This window comes from Panthera leo, chromosome D4, assembly GCF_018350215.1.
Source record: "Panthera leo isolate Ple1 chromosome D4, P.leo_Ple1_pat1.1, whole genome shotgun sequence".
NCBI lineage: Eukaryota > Metazoa > Chordata > Mammalia > Carnivora > Felidae > Panthera > Panthera leo.
Genome location: NC_056691.1, coordinates 25,506,547 through 25,520,283, shown reverse-complemented (window position 1 = coordinate 25,520,283; position 13,737 = coordinate 25,506,547). Strand labels below are relative to the sequence as shown.

Genomic DNA, 13,737 nt, shown 5'->3' with positions numbered 1-13,737 from the left:
TCATGTCTTCTCTATCATCCTTCAATGGACATGTGGGCTGCTTCCATATCTTGGCTACTGCAAATAATGCTGTAATAAACATAGGGATGCATATATCTTTTTGATTTAGTGTTTTCATATTCTTTGGGTAAATATCCAGTAGTGCAATTACTGGATCGTGTGGTAGTCCAATTCTATTTTTTGAGGAACCTCCATACTGTTTTTCAGAGTGGCTGCACCAGTTTATATTCCCACCAACAGTGCAGAAGTGTTCCTTTTTCTCCACATCCTCACCAACAGTTGTTGTTTCTATAGGAGACATTTTTTAACGTACATGCTAAACCCTAATACTCCCTGAGGTTATACCACAACTTGTGTAAATTGTGTAGGAAAAGTGGGTCACAGCTCTCAGGGGAAAACAGCAGTGTTGTCTCTAATTCTAAAGACAGAGAATTCTAGAGAATTCTAGAGAGTACCCTCGAATTCTAGTGTTAAATCCTAACTATAGAGAAGGCCAGTGAAAATGTGGTAGCAAAAGGGGGCAGGGATGGGTGAAAAGAAAGGGAGGGAAAAATGAACTAACATCATCACATGTCTCCTTTGTGCCAGCGGATGATGTACATTAGTTCACTGAACTTCCATCATAACTCTGAGAGGTGGATATCATTCTCCCATGTTACAGACAGAAGCCCTGAGATTCTGAAACTCCCCAAGATCTACTTCTAGTAAGTGCAGGAGCTAGCATTCAAATCCTTGTCTGTTGGGCTCCAAATCCAGTGCTCCTTCTGTTCTAGCATGCTGTTCTCCCAGCCTCAGGTGAAACCAAAAAACAAAAAATGAACCACTATAACCATTAAGGACAGTCTTCCACATTTTAAACCAGGAATATCAGGGTGACCTGACTGTGACAACAGGAACTCTGGGTCCCGCAGCAGCTCCAGAACATACATGAAAGGCTGAAATAGACATGAAAAATCTTCAAGGGGGCATCTGCAACCAGGACATCCACATGACATGGATTTAAGTCTGAACCCCAGTGAGACACCAGAGGTCATGAGGACTAAGGCACAGAAGGAAGAGAGAAGCAGTGACGAGGCAAGACTTGGCTCCATTTGACTTTAAATAGTACAAAAAATGGGGACCTGAGTTGCCTGAGGACACAATGTCACCAGAAGCTAAGGTGGCTCTTTGAGTCTCCCTTTTGTGGATAGGGTGTCTGATAAAGCATTTGTAGACTTTCAGGCATGTTCAGATTATTGTGGTTCAGATGGTGGTAAGAATTCCAGGAAGTAGAAAAAGATTGGAAAATGGATGCCCCCAGAAAAAAAGTAACTTGCTTTCCTTAAAGGGTAGGGCCCTGAGCTGACAGCCCTCTGCTCTACATGGGCCCTTCAGACCTCAGTGCAGAGGTAGAGGAAAGAGAACAAATTGTCAAGCCAACCCCTGAGACTCTAAAACTTGATATTCACTCCTTGGAAGAAAAAGACAGATTCCCCTCCATTCCCCACCCCGACCTAAAGCCTGACCTCATCAGAAAAAAGGCCTTTTTCCTTCCTTCTGGGGCAAAACCAAAGAGGCCCCAAAACTCATGGAGGGAAGGATGCCTAGGAACCTGAGTTCTCACGTGCACACAGAGACACAGAACCCACAAGAAAGCTAATCATTAACATCTGCCTTTCTGCCTTTATCCAAGAGAGAATCTGCTTCCCTCTCGTTGGCTCTCTTTCTCTCTGTCTAGACTGTGTTGTAGCCTGAAACCCATCCACCACCATGATGGATCACCCCTGGTGAGTTACAGAGCTGGCCCACACATCTCTCTAAGAGGATTGCAGAGGAAATCCTAGGGGTGAACCATTTGTCTTACCGTCACCAACTGTGCTACTAAATACAGCCCCCCCTCTCTTCCCCAGCAACACCACAGTGTAAAGACCCATGTGAGGGAGACTACTTCCTGTGGAAGCCTGCTACATCAAGTTATTTTTCACCATAACACACTTGTGGAAAGGGGGAATACTCCTGAATAATACACTGAAAGCTAAAGGCCCCCTTCCTCCAACATTTTCCACTCATAACCACCCAAAGCCAGAAATTGCTCAGAAATATAAGAGCTGCTGCAGGCAGGGAAGAGACCTGGGCACCCACATTTCTCTCTCAGCCACAATAATCTGAACATGACTGAAAGTCTACAAATGCTCTACCAGAGGCCCTACCCACAGACGGGAGATTCAAAGGACTACCATGTAAAAGTTAATCTCCTCCGAGAAATTTGTTCAGACTATTGCCACAGTATTTTCAAATGGATGGATGGACTAAAAATAGATTTATTCCTAGCACCCCCTACAGTCAGGTGTCTGCCATGCTTGAATCAGGCAGAACCAGTCCATTAGGCAGAGGGAAGAGGGGTGCCCTGTCTACAGGTACTTGGGGGGGAGTTCGTGCCCTGTCCTCGCCTTGCTACATTGATCACGCTCCTCAATTTGTTTAGCCAGTTGACTTCCACTCAACATGTTTATTAAAATATTGAGTAAGAATTGGCAATGCTGGGTAATGCTGGCCTGGCAGGAGAATCTCCACATGGTGTTTTTACAAGAGCAGTTCAAAGGGCCCCTCTGAACTGGCATCACAGAAGTTCACGTTCCCAGGAGTAGTGAAGCGGAAATAGTTTATTTGCTGAATATTTACCCAAGCACAATTACACTTGATAGGCAGATTCATTCCAAGAGGCAAACTTTACTTTGAATCTCTCACTAAAGCTAACAGGAACATATCTGCACATTTTGAGGCAAGACATCTGCCAGCAGAGACCCATCTCTGTTTGGCATAAGAATTGTACAATAAGACCAAATTTCTGGTAGTTGTTCAGTGAGAACATTATGGCTCAGCAGCAAAGATTGACAATGTTTGAACAGATCAAGATAGTAGCAAATACCTAGAGAATTTACCAACACTGAAATAAAAGGAAGGTAGGAGGGAAGAGGGGGAAAAGAGAGAGAAAATGAAAGAGAGGAAAGAAAGAAAGAAAGAAAGAAAGAAAGAAAGGAAGGAAGGAATACAGCAGGGGAGGGAAAGAGGGAAGGAGAAAAAGAATTTAAAACATGAGAAAGAAAGAAGTCCAGCACATTCTTACTAGTCTGAACTAGTGGACATTCCCCGGATTCACTGCTCTATAAATTCATTGAGTAATTTGTGCAAATCCCCTGGACAGCTGTCAGATACTCCTCATCTCCCCACCAGCCCATCCCTTCATGGAAAAGCTCATTACATTAAAAGTGAAGGATTAAATTAAAAGTGTGGTATAGAATGCCACCATTCTTTTGTAAAAGGGCTGGGCATCAACATCCGTTGTAATTGCCTGTATTTTCGTGGATGCCCATACAACCAATCTGGAAGTACATACCGGCAATGCAACAGTGCTTACCTGGGGTGCGATGCAGGGCTGGGGGTGAGACAGAGGAGAAGAGAGACACTTCCTTGGCTGCCTTTTTATGCCTTTTGATATTTGAACCATGCGAACGTGTTGCCTATCTAAACAATGACATGAGAGAATGAGAAACTACAAAAATTATTTAAATGGCAGCCAGCAGCTCTGCACTGACAGCACGGAGCCTGCTGGAGATTCTCTCTCTCCCTCTCTCTCTGCCCCTCCTCAGCTTGCGCGCACTCATGCTTGCTCTTGCTCTCTCTCTCTCTCAAAATAAATAAATAAACTAAAAACAACAAAAACATGGCAGGGATGCCTGGGTGGCTCAGTCGGTTAAGCATCCGACTTCAGCTCAGGTCATGCTCTCAATGGTCATGAGGCTCTGTGCCGACAGCTCAAAGCCTGGAGCCTGCTTTGGATTCTGTGTCTCCAGCTCTCTCTGACCCTCCCCCACTCATGCTCTGCCTCTCTCAAAAATAAATAAACATTTAAAAAATGGCAGGCAGCAGAAGTCCCACAGGTCTTTCATCAGACTGGGAAAGAAGGAGGAGGAGAGATCCAACCTCCTTCCCTCCAATCCTGCCTCCTGCCTTTTCCCTTCCCTCCCTTAAAGTCACTGGGACATCTCAGGGCTCAGCAGAAGTTGAGGCTGTGACAGCTGTCTGGCCCTAGGAACAATAATAAGTAAGCCCCAAACTGGAAACCTCAAAGCAAAGAAAGTCTAAACCTTTCGGTCAAGACAAGAATAGAAGCACTTGGCAGGGAGAAGTGCCCGAGGGTTTGTGAAGCAGACCAGTTAAGAGCGGCTGATCTTGGGACACCTGGGTGGCTCAGTCTAAGTGTCTGACTTCGGCTCAGGGCATGATCTCACAGTTTGTGGGCTCGAGCCCCGCGTGCTCGAGCTGATGGCTGATGGCTCGATGGCGTGCTGATGGCTCAGAGCCTGGAACCTGCTTCAGATTCTGTGTTTCCCTCTCTCTGCCCCTTCCCCACGCATTCTCTCTCTCTCTCTCTCTCTCTCTCTCTCTCTCTCTCTCAAAAATGAATAAATGTTTAAAAAAATTAAAAAAAAAAAAAGAGCGGCTGATCTGTGGTCAGAAACTTAAGGCAACGCCTCTCCTCTTGGAGCTTTGCTTTCCTCCTCCAAGAAGCTGGCATGGGAAGGACCCATTGAGGGCAGCAGAGACAGCACCCAGCAAATTGCCTGGAGGAGGGGCGGAGCTGGGGTATTGTTCTGCTTCACCGCTCTCTGTGACCACTGTTCAAAGCAGCCTTGGGCTCCGAGAAAAAAGAATAATAGGCACAAGATTAAGATTTCAGCAAATTCTATAAATGATCATTGGACAATGTGGGGTGTGTTTCTGTTCTATAAAAGTAGCACAATGGAGAGGGAAAAAAAACCTGCCTTTGAAACCAGAAAGACAGGCTTCACTCCGGATGCCTTCTACTTGCTAACTCTGAGCCTTCAGACAAATGGCTTAGTCTCTCTGTTGCTGAGTTTCTTCATCTGCTAAATAGGATGACCCCAGGATCTTCCTTAGGAGGATTGCATGTGAGCGATACAGGGCCTAGCCCAGAGGTGGTACCGAGAAAAGGGAACTGTTCACTGAAGTAGGAACCTGGGGGTGATGGTAACAGCCCAGGATCTAAGTGAATGAGTGACTTCCTCCAGCCACTATGTTTTGGTATTACTATTATCAATTTTGCAGTGAGTTCTTTGCCTTAACACAGAAGCTATGATTTGTTGTTGTTATTTTTACTTTCTGTTCGTTTGTTTGTTTAAGGCATAATATTTGCAATAATGCTGGAAAGAGTGCCACAGGGCCAATGTTGAACGCATCTCACTCATTATTCACTCTGTCATGCTGAAAATAGCATTATTACTCCAACTCGCAGCGACCTAAGACACCCCTCACAGAGAACCTACTATATTTGATGCTTGGAGCAGATAGTTTTTTAACACCTTCTTCTCCACAAAACAAAATTAGTTTCAGTTATACTCATGTTGTATGAGTAATAACCATCATTTTTTGATGTATTTGTTCTTTAGTTGTAGAACGATTAATTTAAAAAGAAGAAATTGCTATTTTAAGGATGTTATTCAAAATTTAGTAAAATCTTTCATTTAAGAACTAATATCTGGACTTACTGCACAAAAGTGTTATGCTTTTCAGTTACTGTTTTGAATTTTAAACCCCAAATCTCCAAGTACTCCCATGGGTTAACAATTAAAATAACTTGGGCTCTGAGTTTTCATCTTTAGTTCACTGGGCTATCATTGTTTATTTTGAATCTTCTATTTAAATACAGACTATGAGGGGTGCTCAGTCAGTTAAGCGTCCAGCTCAGGTCGTGATCTCACGGTCCGTAGGTTCAAGCCCAGCGTCGGGCTCTGTGCTGACAGCTCAGAGCCTGGAGCCTGCTTCGGATTCTGTGTCTCTCTCTCTTTCTCTGTTCCTCCTTGCTTGTGCTCTCTCTCTCTCTCTCTCAAAACTGAGTAAACATTTAAAAAAAATTTTTTTAATAAAAAAAAAAATACAGACTATGGACTATCACAGGGGTTGGAGACACATACAATGCCCAAAAACAGCTTGAACAACTCCAGACTGTTACACATTTATTCTCGAAACGAACATGTAACTGAGTCCATGCCCATTGGAGATCCATTATATAATCCAAATTAACTTCCGTGAAGAATACAGTCCTTACTAAAGAGTAAGAAACAAAATCATGCTAATTTGAAGCTGACATATGTATTATTAAATCTCAACAGTAATCTTAACAATCATTTTAGAATGCAGACAAACAAAAAGATTTTTTTTTTTTTTTTTTTGGACAGGAGTATTTTATCACTGACATGGTTTAGAACTGCCCAACTGCGAAAAAAGCAAACCGCTTTTAGTTGCTTTTATTGCTTTAAAATTCTCTGCAGATATTGCCGCACCCAAGGCAGACCACTTCTACCCACAATACCCCTCTATGTGGGCCCCTTACCCACCCATCAATCCAGCCATCATGGTCCCCAATTCCCAACCTTAGCGCATTGAAAGAAGAGATGCATGTTAATCAAAAGAGCATTTGTTGATGAAGCTGTTCCCATGCTTCTTTTCACATCAGGCCGTTTGGCCTTGGGATTGGTTTATATGCAATCTAAGGCGTTGTTGAAACTTACAAGAAGGTGTTGCCAAGAGTAAGCTGGCTGGTTGGCTGGCAGTGGAGGGTTTCACTTAGCATGGCATTATATTGAGGAGTTTACCATGTCTCAAGTTTATTCCACAGCTTTGCAGGTCTGGAAACTGGGGCTTTTCCACTACTCCCAGAGGATATATTGAAGATGCTCCAGTATTGAAACCAACAGTGTGTTCATTACAATGGAGAACATGGCATTCCCATGACCACAAGGCTAACCCACCTATCTGGCTTTTCCCATGTGATGGATTTTTGTTACTCTTCCCATATTTGGAGACTTTTCTCTTCGTGAGTGGCATCTTCCAAGGTAGAATCCAAAAGTAAGCTTTCCTAGACTCCCTTGAAGCTAAAGAAAAGCCATATGACCTAGACTTTTCCAATCAGACACACACACACACACACGAGATTTTGATCTAACACTGAGCAGAATCTGATTTTTTTACGAGGATGACATCGAGGGTGCTTTTCAGGCAGCAGTGGCCAATGACTTAGTATCTGCCTTCTAGCCATTAACTGTGCACTCTCCCATATCTTTAACCATGGTGACAACAGTGAGATTGTCCCTGGAGCTATCCCATCACGAGGTCTGCTTCAGGCCCCAGAGCACCCGAGCACAATCCTCTGGACCCCCCAGAGAGGATGTGAGCTATCCCAGATCCTATAATAAACTTCATTTCTGTGTAATTTAGCTGGAATGGGTCTTGTTATTTTCAATATCCTAGGAAGCCAGATTAGTAATTAGAAGATCATATATAGAGTATACAGTGTGAGTAGACAGTACTAAGGGGTGTTTTATGCAAACCAGATAATAATTGTTTATAAGAGTACCTCGCTATGATTTCCCCCGAATAGGTATTCTACCCTAGACAGTGATATACGTGTATTGGCAGAGTTTTCTTCTCCTAAATCCACTTTTTATGCTATAATAAATCTGCTCTTTCTTGTACTATATTAATAATACTGGTTAAATTACAAGTCGAGCTGCTGTTCCCATGGGCTGACACCTCCCATTTAATTTTATTTGAGCAGTCTAATTTATTTCTACTTAATTCTGCAATCTTATTTCTAGACTCCCATGGGCCAACTCCTCCCTTTTAATTTTATTTAATTAGTCTAATTTATTTCTATTTAATTAATCCACCTTATTTCTGGGTTATTGATGAGCATCTCACTGGTACCCTCATATACCACCTACAGCTGACACAAGTTTTGGAGTGGTTTTTTTTCAAGATTTTTAAAGATATGGTAGAGTAATTGCACTGTGAACTAAGTAGGGCCGCCACTCACAGCAAACTTCCCCATACTCTCACAAACTCACCACGAGCTGTTTAATAAGTGTAGGAAATTCAATTGTTTCAACACTTTTAAAGCTGCCATTTTGTTTCAAAATAGCAGACCTAACCACAAATCAAATGTAACTGGCTACAACATTGGCTAAACATTACTCCTCCACTTCTAAAGTTGTTGTGACACATATCTACACATTGACTGATAAGAGGTGCTGCTGAGAAAAAGGACTCACAACTGGTCAATCAGCTCCTGAAATAGGTTGTTTTCAGGCAACCCTGGCAAAGGCAGAGGGGACGAACAAGTTGCCCCTTGAATTCCACAGATTCCAAAATTACAGAATTCTGTAAGATCAGGCTCCTATGGGACCTCTATATGCCTGGATATACTTAAATTATTTTGCTGTCTTATGAAGTTATTTCCAAGCAAGGTGATTGTGGGCAGTGTAGAATACTAATTTTCTAATACAGCTCTCCTGTAATATTTTATTTATTGCATTGTTTGTCTTTGTTCTATTTTAGCCTTACAAGGTGAACTAAAGTTTACCCAGAAAGATGCTTTTGATAAGTTCACTGCATTCAGAAGATTTGTCAGCTGTCAAAAGTTTTCCCTGGGCTTTCAAACATCCTTCTTTACTTTTGACAAGAAAATGTTCACTAAGCCATTTAAATCATACACCAGCAGTAAGCCAGAAGTTTAAAAGAGAATATTCTATCCTCGGCCGGGATGGAACTTCCTTTAAAAAAAGAAAAATAATATACTTAGACTGGAAAAGAGTTTTTCTTGTAGTCACTCCTAAGAAGGACATTTTGAATGAAAATTAAATGTTCTTTCAATTTTGACGTAGCAGAATATTTAAAACGAAGTTTTCTTTCCATTAATTTTTCCTCTCCTAGATTTCAAGAGAAATTGACTTAAAATTTCAAACTCTTAAAATCGTAAACTGCCAGACCCAAGAACTTTGTAGAACACTGTGGTGTCCATAAGTTGGTATCATCATAGAAGTGCATTGTAATCAAAATGTCCCCATGGCCGTTATCTGGTCTAGTGTTACTCAAACTTCAGGATTTTTGTCATATTGTGCATTACCTGCATATTTGTTTACAGTATCTTTCTATAGACCAACATACTTTGTATACTTATGTAAAATTGACTTTGCCTTAAGCATTAATATCCATAGAGTCAAGGACTTGGTGTATATGATAATGACTACTTAGATGCTCACCAATTTAATTTCCTGTTCTTAGTGACACAGGAAGACTGCCCTTCCCAACCTCCCTGTGTTAGGTTGGCCCCACATGACTGGATTCTGGCCAATGCAATCTGGGCAGAAGGGAAACACTTACAAAGCTGGTCGCTAAAACATCCTGCTTGCTTTCTCTTGCTCTCATTCTGCCACTTGTGTGACTAGAGACAATGTATTCTGAAATGGCAGCATCCAGCACCCTAACTGCTCAGAGGAGTGTTGGCCATAAGAGCATCCAGGTCTGCACCAGACTTTACATGAACAGCCAAAAAACAAAACAAAACAAAACAAAAACATTTTCTTTTATTGAGCTATTGAGATTTTTCAGTTGTGCCTGGGAGTCCCCAAAATCACCCCTGGATCCAGTGATTCAACTGAACGACTCACAGAACTTAGAAAGCTGTCATACAGAGGTCATTATAGTGGAAGGATAGAGAAATCAGAAAAGGCAGAGGCACACGGGGCAGAGTCCAGGAGAGACCAGGCACAAGCATCCAGTTATCTTCTCCCAATCCAGTCATGTGAACATCACCTAATTCTCCCAGTACTGAGAGTGACAACATGCATGAAGTACTGCCAACCAAGGAAATTCATCTAAGCCTTGTGTCCAGGGCGTTGATCACCCATGTGTCTGACCCTCGTTCCATTTCCTTCAGAGATCAAACTGATACTGTGTGGCCCATGACCCCCACCATAAATCACACTGTGAATATAAACTATCTGACATGGCACAAGACCTCAGGTAAACAAAGACACTCTCAAAAGACAGGTTGTTTCAAGGGCTTAGAGGTTGTCTCCTAAGAACTAGGAAACAATCAAACCTTTCCTTGGAATGTTTAGAGTTTGAACCACCCAGACCTGCTGAGTTAATCTTTTACTATAAAATGACCTATTTGTTACACAGCATGGCCTAACTTACCCTGACTAATGTAGCATATACATTACAGGTTTGTCTAATACACATGAAGATACCCAAATGGTAAAAGAAATGTTTCCTCATGCACTTTTTAAAATTATCTTGTACACTAACAGTAGTACACAGACCATATTGTGGGAAACATTGATCCGGTGCAACCTCACTTTAAATGTGTAAAAGGTGGAGACCTGGGAAGATTGCAGCGTAGGAGGATGCTGGGCTCACCTCGTCCTGCTGATCACTTAGATTCCACCCACATCTGCCTAAATAACCCAGAAAACCACCAGAAGACTAGCAGAATGGACTCTCCGGAGCCAAGCATAGACAAGAGGCCCACGGAAGAGGGTAGGAAGGGTGGAGAGGAGGTGCATGCTACACAGACTGGCCGGAGGGAGCCAGGGCAGTGGAGGGGCAGCCCGCCCTACAAGGCAGAGCCCCCGAAGTCTGGCTTGCAAAAGCAGAGGGGTGGGACTCCATGAGTTCTGACAGCCAGTGGGACTTAACCTCTGGAATGTTAAAAGTCAACAGCTCTGCTCTTGGAGAGTGGGGAGGGTGAGAGGATGCCGGGAGAAAGAGTTGTTGAGCCACGGAAGACAGAGCTCAGCTTGGCGGGGAACAAAGGTGTTGGTAAGTGCCATCTCCCTCTCCCATCCCCCAGCTGAAATTCCAAAGGGAACCAGTTCCCATCACTGAACTTTCTTCTACCGCGCAAACACCCAAGGCTGTGCTTCTGTGGATCCATCCCCCCGACGGGTCTGCCTCCCTCCTGGTGCTGCAGGGCCCCTCCCGCAGGGGACCACCTGCCCCTCCCACCCCTGTGCACCTTGTGGATCCACCCCAGCTAATACGCCAGATCCCATCGAAGCAGCACCACAAGCCTGGCAGTGTGCAAGTAGCCCAGACAGGGGCCACACCACTCCACAGTGAGTCTTGCCCTTGGGAGAGGGGAAGATAAGGTACACACCAGTCTGACTGTGGCCCCAGCAGTGGGCTGGGGGCAGACATCAGGTCTGACTGCGGCCCTGCCCACCAACACAAGTTACTCCGGCCAGCACAGGGGAGGTGCCCTGCAGTTTGGAGCCACGGCAGGGACTACCCAAAATGACGAAATGGAAGAATTCTCCTCAAAAGAAACTCCAAGAAGTAGTGACAGCTAACGAATGGATCAAAACTGATTTAAGCAGGGGCACCTGGGTGGCTCAGTTGGTTGAGCTTCCGACTTTGGTTCAGGTCATGATCTCACGGTTCGTGGGTTCAAGCCCCGCATCGGGCTCTGTACTGACAGCTCAGAGCCTGGAGCCTGCTTCGGATTCTGTGTCTCCTCTCTCTCTCTGCTCCTGCCCCACTCATGCTCTGTCTGTCTCTCTCTCTCAAAGATGAATAAACATTAAAAAAAATAAATAATTTTTAAAAAACTGATTTAAGCAATATAGCAGAACAAGAATTTAGAATAATAGTCATAAAATTAATTTCTGGGCTTGAAAAAAGCATAGAGGACAGCAGAGAATCTATTGCTACAGAGATCAAGGGACTAAGAAATAAATAGTCATGAGGAGCTAAAAAATGCTATAAATGAGGTGCAAAATAAAATAGAGGCAGCCATAGCATAGATTGAAGAGGCAGAGGAGAGAATAGATGAAATGGAAGATAAAATTATGGAAAAAGAGGAAGCTGAGAAAAAGATTAAAAAAATCCAGGAGTACGAGGGGAGAATTAGAGAACTAAGTGATGCAATCAAACAGAACAATATCCGTATCATAGGAATCCAGAAGAAGAAGAGAGAAAGGGGGTGAAGGTGTACTTGAACAAATCATAGCTGAGAACTTCCCTGATCTGGGGAAGGAAAAAGGCATTGAAATCCAAGAGGCACAGAGAACTCCCTTCAGACATAACTTGAATCGATCTTCTGCATGACATATCATAGTGAAACTGGCAAAATACAAGGATAAAGAGGAAATTCTGAAAGCAGCTAGGGATAAACAGGCTATAACTTACAAAGATAGAAATATAAGAGTAGTGGCAGACCTATCTACTGAAACTTGGCAGGCCAGAAAGGAATGGCAGGAAATCTTCAGTGTGATGAACAGGAAAAATAGGCAGCCAAGAATCCTTTATCCAGCAAGTCTGTCACTCAGAATAGAAGGAAAGATAAAGGTCTTCCCAAACAAACAAAAACTGAAGGAATTCATCACCACTAAACCAGCCCTACAAGAGATCCTAAGGGGAATTCTGTGAGTGAAATGTTGCAAGGACCACAAAGTACCAGAGACCACTACAAGCATGAAACCTACAGACATCACAATGACTCTAAACCCATATCTTTCAATAATAACACTGAATGTAAATGGACTAAATGCTCCAACCAAAAGACATAGGGTATCAGAATGGATAAAAGAACAAGACCCATCTATTTGCTGTCTACAAGAGACTCATTTTAACCTGAGAACACCTTCAGATTGAAAGTGAGGGGATGGAGAATTATCTATCATGCTACTGGAAGTCAAAAGAAAGCTGAAGTAGCCATACTTATATCAAACTAGACTTTAAATTAAAGGTTGTAACAAGAGATGAAGAAGGGCATTATATAATAATTACAGGGTCTATCCATCAGGAAGAGCTAACAATTATAAATGTCTATATGCTGAATACGGGAGCCCCCAAATATATAAAACAATTAATCACAAACATAAGCAACCTTATTGATAAGAATGTGGTAATTGCAGGGGACTTTAATACCCCACTTACAACAATGGATAGATCATCTAGACACAGGATCAATAAAGAAACAAGGGCCCTGAATGATACATTGGATCAGATGGACTTGATAGATATATTTAGAACTCTGCATCCCAAAGCAACAGAATATACTTTCTTCTTGAGTGCACATGGAACATTCTCCAAGATAGATCACATACTGGGTCACAAAACAGCCCTTAACAAGTATAAAAGAATTGAGCTCATACCATGCACACTTTCAGAACACAATGCTATGAAACTTGAAATCAACCACAGGAAAAAGTCTGGAAAACTTTTTCTTCCAAAAGCATGGAGGCTAAAGAACACCCTACTAAAGAATGAATGGGTCAATGAGGCAATTAGAGAAGAAATTAAAAAATATATGGAAACAAATGAAAATGAAAATACAACAATCCAAACACTTTGGGATGTAGTGAAGGCAGTCCTGAGAGGAAAATACATTGTAATCCAGGCCTATCTCAAGAAACAAGAAAAATCCCAACTATGAAATCTAACAGCACACCTGAAGGAAATATAAGTAGCACAGCAAAGACACCCCAAACCCAGCAGAAGAAGAGAAATAATAAAGATCAGAGCAGAAATAAACAATATAGAATCTAAAAAAAACTGTAGAGCAGATCAATGAAACCAAGAGTTGGTTTTTTGAAAAAATAAACAAAATTGATAAACGTCTAGCCAGGCTTCTCAAAAAGAAAAGGGAGATGACCCAAATAGATAAAATCATGAATGAAAAGGGAATTATTACAACCAGTCCCTCAGAAATACAAGCAATTATCAGGGAATACTATGAAAAACTGTATGCCAACAAACTGGACAACCTGGAAGAAATGGACAAATCCTAAGCACCCACACACTTCCAAAACTCAAACAAGAAGAAATAGAAAACTTGAACAGACCCATCACCAGTGAAGAAATTGAATCAGTTATCAAAAATCTCCAAGA

General features: G+C 42.4%; 1 long non-coding RNA gene across 9 annotated transcripts in view; it reads right to left on the bottom strand.

Annotated features, from left to right (window-relative positions):
- The window catches only part of LOC122205470, a 128,592-nt gene that overhangs the window by 75,489 nt on the left and 39,366 nt on the right, over positions 1-13,737 (bottom strand). For 6 of the 9 annotated variants that reach the window (XR_006196080.1, XR_006196083.1, XR_006196082.1 and 3 more), the window contains one exon: positions 3,398-3,504. The exons of the other annotated variants lie outside the window; for them this stretch is intronic. This is a non-coding gene — a long non-coding RNA (uncharacterized LOC122205470). The remainder of the gene's footprint in view (positions 1-3,397; positions 3,505-13,737) is intronic. 9 annotated transcript variants of the gene reach the window in all.